The 6000-nt window shown below is 41.3% G+C and overlaps 1 protein-coding gene across 1 annotated transcript in view; it reads left to right on the top strand.

Moving 5' to 3' along the window:
• Nucleotides 1-4657: 4657 nt before the first annotated feature.
• Nucleotides 4658-6000, top strand: part of LOC142104592 (uncharacterized) — a 92996-nt gene continuing 91653 nt past the window's right edge. Inside the window, exon 1 of the mRNA XM_075189365.1 lies at nt 4658-4731. The gene's annotated coding sequence lies outside the window, so the exon portion shown is untranslated. The remainder of the gene's footprint in view (nt 4732-6000) is intronic.

Below are 6000 nucleotides of genomic sequence, written 5' to 3'. Positions count from 1 at the left end.
GGCAGAGTCCAATAATCCAAGCAGGGGTCCTACACAAGAAATCAGTCCAACAGGTTTCCACTAACACAATACAGGAGCAGGTTAGCTGACAGGGAAACTGGACGCTATAACCGGCAGTGAGGCTGCAGACCTCACTGCCTTAAATACTCAGGGAGACCAATCAGGGCTTGTCCCTGAGAAACACACACACACACACGCAGGCTAATGTCAGCTAATTCAGCCCACAGGCTGTAATTAATTAATGCACCTACTGAGCGCGCGCGCGCGTGTCCGGCTTCCTGCATTGCTGGGACGCGGCGCTGAAGAGGCGTCCGACCGTTGCCTTAGGTTGGGTACTGGGCGGAAGTGACGTCCCGGTTGTCAAGGTGACGGCTGGGACACCAGGGAGCGCAGGAAGCAAGCCGCGGCGGCTGTGAGTACCGCCGCGGCTCGTGACAACTGCCTTCACAACTTTTTAATTATTTTATAATTGTGAGAAGATGATTATGTGGGAGGCAGAGTACAGAGCTGAACCAAAGTGCAACTATCGTCAGCTGCCGTCTCCATGTCGCCCGCTGTAGTGAGGAAACCAACATATTCCTTACTTACAACATTCCGCAGTTCAATCTCTCGGTCCTAAGCGTTTTAAAATTCTCTTATTACTGTAAACTCTCCTGTAAACCTCTGACAAGAGTCCAGAGTCGAACAAATCAATCTGTCTGAAACTTGTATTAATAATTTCAGTTCTTGTCTATAAAATAATTGTTTGTGAATCGGCTCCAATTTTCTGTTTCTGGAGATAATTTAAGCACCATGTGGAATTAGATCAATTAATGTTAAGCAAACAAAATTAGCCAATCACAGTTCAGCATCCACCATCACATTACAATAAACTTATTAAAGTACATGTAGCCAGTTTTCCTGGTTGTATAAAAGAGAAACATCTCTTGTATTATCTTAGGTGAATCTTGAGATTCCTGCATGACTTGACCTATTACATATTTTCACTAATGTACTCACATACATTACTGTTTACTCTGTATAATGCGCAAATCTATCAATTACACCTTGTAATAACTGTCCTTATGAGGCAGTTTACACAAAATAACTTTGTAGATGTACTTTACATCACACAAATTGGAACAGTAAAAAAAAGATTTAATTAACAGAATACTAAAAATAAATGAAATAAGAGATGCAATTGGAGGGTTAATAAACTATATTTGATTTTCAAAATACAATTTTTAATTACATACAGAAATTTATAAAATACAAATATAAAAAGACATTTAGGGCCTGATTTATCTTCGAGCACAATGTGAAGGCAACTGGCGTTTAAAAACATTGGACGTAACTTGCACGCACATTTGCCCAAATGCAAGAGGAACTCAACAAATGATTTAATTTAAATACAGGTATAAGTATGTTCTGGCTACATGTTACTTGCCGCATGCAGACAGACAGACTGCAGGATACGCACATGCATACACCACATTTATTTTAAGTAATTTAATTCACAACTATTAATACTATAATCATTAATCAAAATATATGTAGATTTTTTTTTAATGAAATACATAATTCAAGATGTTCTTAATGCGTACTGTGCAAAAAATACATTTTTATAGTTTCTTTTTCTTGCAAGCACATCTTCTGGCATATGTGTGTGTTTTGTTTGTTTGTGAGCACCAGTCAACAACTTTCTCTTATTGTATGTATACGTATAGGTCATCACTATACACCTGCCCTGTAACTGGGGCAAGTAATGCGATTAACTAACAAGTACCTAGGAGATGTCCTGAGCTTGAATCAGAAGAATGTGCGTGTGCACAACTAGGCACACCCTTACTGTACATTGCCTACGTCCGTCCGTCCCTTCTTGCCTTCATTCCACCCTTCAAGTCGTAGGCATTCATGTCATTTGCGATTGGACATGAATTGGATGGAATTGCTTTCACTGCGTAAAGTCCGTTTCTGAGCATGTGCAGAGCACTTTCACGCAAGATGCTGGACGCAACGGGACTTATGTCCAGATATAAATCAGGCCCTTAAGGGTATATTTACTAAACTGCGGGTTTGAAAAAGTGGAAATGTTGTCTACAGCAACCAATCAGATTCCAGCTATCATTTATTTAGTACATTCTACAAAATGACAGCTAGAATCTGATTGGTTGCTATAGGCAACATCTCCACTTTTTCAAACCCGCAGTTTAGTAAATCTACCCCTTAATGTCAATAAGTATTGTCCATGGTTAACACATCACAAACAACATATAAAGTGTCAGCATAAATCAATTAAATTGCGTAAACATATCCAGCTTCACAATGCCATTTCTGAAGCGCTAGGCTGCCCCTAACCCCCTTCCTCTCCCTTAAAAACTCTCTTGTGTTGCCAGGCACAATAGTGGCAGACACACGTGCCACCTGTTCGAAACCATTCTGTTGTGCAGGGCAGCGGTGAATGGGTCATACGTCCCAACATTCCAACACTCAGGACAAAGGTGCCCACGGTTGGGATAGAGGGACAGACCAACAAACCAGAACCATCCCACCCATCCCAATGGCACCATATGAAATTATGTTTCAATTTGGTTGTCTTCCTAAAATTGAAACTGATTTTGGGCCTTACTAAGCGTGTTATCTGTGCATAGCAAATGCCAGCATGTTTCCAAAATATCCTTTATTTATTTATTGGTGCTGCTGATTGAATGTCTGCAGTACGGTCATCAGAGAGCCATGCAATCTTTTCTTATGGGTGACACAATGTTTTGGCAGCACTTCTTCAAACTGCTAATAACTTCACATAGCAAGAAAAGGAAACATAGAGAAGAAAAAAATGCGGTTATAGAACTTGTTGATGAAACATATTAAAATGGAAATACTGTCTCAAGAGGACATAGAAACTCAACACCAACAAAAACAAATCTATTTGATGGACACATGCACAAGTTATGATGCACTGGGATGAAGTAGTCAAATCTGTTAGTGAGACAATTTCTTGCCCATGTTTATGTGTGCTGTAAACATGTATTCAGTCCTCAGTATTCCGTTGTATATTTACAGTGAGATAATAAGCCCAGCACAGTCTCCTGTAGATGGGGCACACAGGAAACACAAGCGGCTGAGTTTAAGTAGCTCACAGCTAGTTTTATCTATAGGGGATGATAGATAATAGATACAACAATGACAACTTAACCTCTAGATTTCAAAAGCAAACAGCTATTAGAAGTAATAGTAACAGAATATTTACCCTGCAAAGGCTGAAAACTGAAACAGAGTAAAAAAAAATATTTCTTGCCAAATGTGTTTTCCTTTAAATTTGTGAAATCACTTATGGTCTGGTATCCTAGGTAACCAATCTAAACTTTCTTTATTCCTTAACAGGTGCCGATTGGCAGTGATTCACAGTTATAATGACAAAATTGGCTAAACACTTATTAAAGGGAAACTAAATACAAATGTTGTTGAAACAATTAGCATTCCCTCACCCTCTCCCTGCAATCGCCTATCCTTGATAATATTTTTACAGGGTTCATTTAACTCTTTTCTCTGAAATTTTGAGATATGTTACCTAGAGTTGCATCAACTATACAGTTGGGATGAGAATCTGGGCTTTGATCTAACAGGAGAAGGGTAAGATCTGGGAAGCAGCAGAGTGGACGTCTATATCTACAGATGGTATCTGACACTGGTGGGCTGGGCTCGTCCTTCTATCCTCTTATTCCCTTTCATGCTGTTAGACCTACCAGACATTTGGTTCCTTTGTCACATTAGGTGGTCCTGCCCTGACCCCAGGTCCTTTCCTATAAGAGCTAGCTGCCACAAAACACTCCCTTTTGGGCAATTGGAAGAACATTCTTTGCCCTGGGAGCTTTTCCTTAGAATCAGGGTGGATTGTATTAAGGGTTCTGTGCCAGGTACAACAATTGGTCAAGTAGATTCAGTTGAACTGTTTCTGCTGGATTCATTTCCTGGCCTCTGGATCCTGAGGATTTTGTTTACTGACAATTTTTGTTACATTTAGTGATGACTAGCATTTTTACTGACAGATATTATGTTATATACAAATTTGTCCAGAACAGCAACAGCAAGCAGCAACAACAACAAAAATAGGCTTAGTGATTGTAAGTGAGGAGTTCACAAACCTATACAATCTCATAGACATTTGTGTGATACTTTTGTGTGTGTTTTTTCAATAAGAGCCTGGAGTCTGTTTTTACTGACAGTTACTTTTTTATTACTGATTTATCACTTCTTTTGTAGTTTAAGTAAGTTTTTTTGCTGATTGGCAAGCATGCCTCTCTCATGCTTCGCTGGGATCACCTAGAACTCTGCTGGGGAAACACTGCTACCTTGTGTTACCTTGTGCTACCTTGTGCTACCTTGAGCCCTTTTTATGCTCCAGTCAGCTGCATTGCTGCTGCAAGCAAGAATGTTTTGGACATAAACATTCCATTTAAGTACACCAAGGTTTGTTTTTAGAGTTCCATTCAAATCAATTTGTATAAAAAAAATGGCCTAAAAAAAGTGTGTGGCCAAATAGGGAACTAATCCCGTTACTTGCCGACAGGGATTGGCCATGTGAAGCATCCTTAAGAAATTTATTTTTAATTGTGAAACTTTGTTTTTACTTTGTACAATTTTTCAATCAATGTTTTGTTTAATTTCAAATAGGAGTCTGCCTTTGTTTTCATCATGGCCATCGGAGAAAATAGATCTTCTTGTTCACTGCTCTCTTCAGAGATATTACAGGTCAGGCACGATGTTTGTTACATAAACTGATTATTTCTACCTATGTAAAGAGATTGTGCTTAGTATTTTAAACATTCAGCCTTGGCTGTGACTGCAGTGCTTCTGTTACTAATACTATATTAAAAAATCTCACTTCCATGTGCTCTCTCCGGCCTCTGTATAGAACTAATAGTCTGAATACTGTTTTTGTGGTGATCAATAGGGGAGATACAATGAATTGACAAAGTGCTTTTTGTGCTAACAACCATTTCAAACATATTAAAGATGAGTTTTATTCCACAGGTCTACGCTTCTCTACAATTATGAAGTTGGGAATTGTAAATCAGTATATGTTGAATTGTGAATCTGAATAATAAAGTAGCAGGCTCTTATGGAGAGCTGTAGAAAGACTGTAAAGTCAGTTACTGGCAGTATTTATGGGAGGACCCAGAGATACCTGTTCAGCCTTCTAAACCCCCCTCTCTTCTTTACTGAGCATGCACGGAGTCGGTGTATGTAACTTGAAGCCCCATATTGAGTGCAGGGGCAAATGCAGGATTTGCAGAGGGGGGTTTCCACACCACGCAGGCAGTGGGCATGACTAGCATGCATGGGGGCGGGGCTATAATTTTAGAAAGTGCTTGGCTGCTCTCCAACTATCCCTATCCCCATAATATACATGGGCAATGCTGCGTGCACTACTGTTAGGTGCATGCAGCTCTCTCTTTACGAGCAGAGCCGTGTGAAGTGGGGGCAGGGTCCAGCAACCTCAATTATACAGTGCCCCAAGCTTGGAGGGAGGTTTCCAGGCACTAGGAACCCCCCCCCCCCCCTCCTCGGTTTGCCTATGGAGTGTCAGCCTTGCCACCTCAGTGGTCCCAGTATAATGGGAAAGGAGTCCAAAACAACAATTGCCCGTTATATTAGTGTAACGCCCCCTGCGGGGAAAGACAGGGACAGACGCAACACAAAAGAACTTACCTTGTAAACGATGGTCACCTCCAGTCCGCCTCCAATATCCCAGCTGCGATCCAATCCCAGCAGATCCGCAGCCGCAACCCGCCACCTCCAATCACGTCCCTCTACGGAAGAGACAGAGATTACGGCCGTGCCTACCAGGTAAGGGCTGTCCGAGACTACGGCAAAGAACAAGGGCACAGTCAGTCCAAGCTCCTTGCCGCCTCCTCACTTTGTTCTTGCCAAGACGCGGGGGACTACAAGCACTGAAGGCCAAGACTAGTCCGAGGACTAATCCCGCCTCAAGTACCTCACACACCTGCCGGTGAGGGC

The sequence above is a fragment of the Mixophyes fleayi genome, chromosome 1 (genome assembly GCF_038048845.1).
Source record: "Mixophyes fleayi isolate aMixFle1 chromosome 1, aMixFle1.hap1, whole genome shotgun sequence".
Classification (NCBI taxonomy): domain Eukaryota; kingdom Metazoa; phylum Chordata; class Amphibia; order Anura; family Limnodynastidae; genus Mixophyes; species Mixophyes fleayi.
The sequence above is the reverse complement of the archived record's forward strand: the minus strand, read 5'-3'. Positions and strand labels throughout refer to the sequence as shown.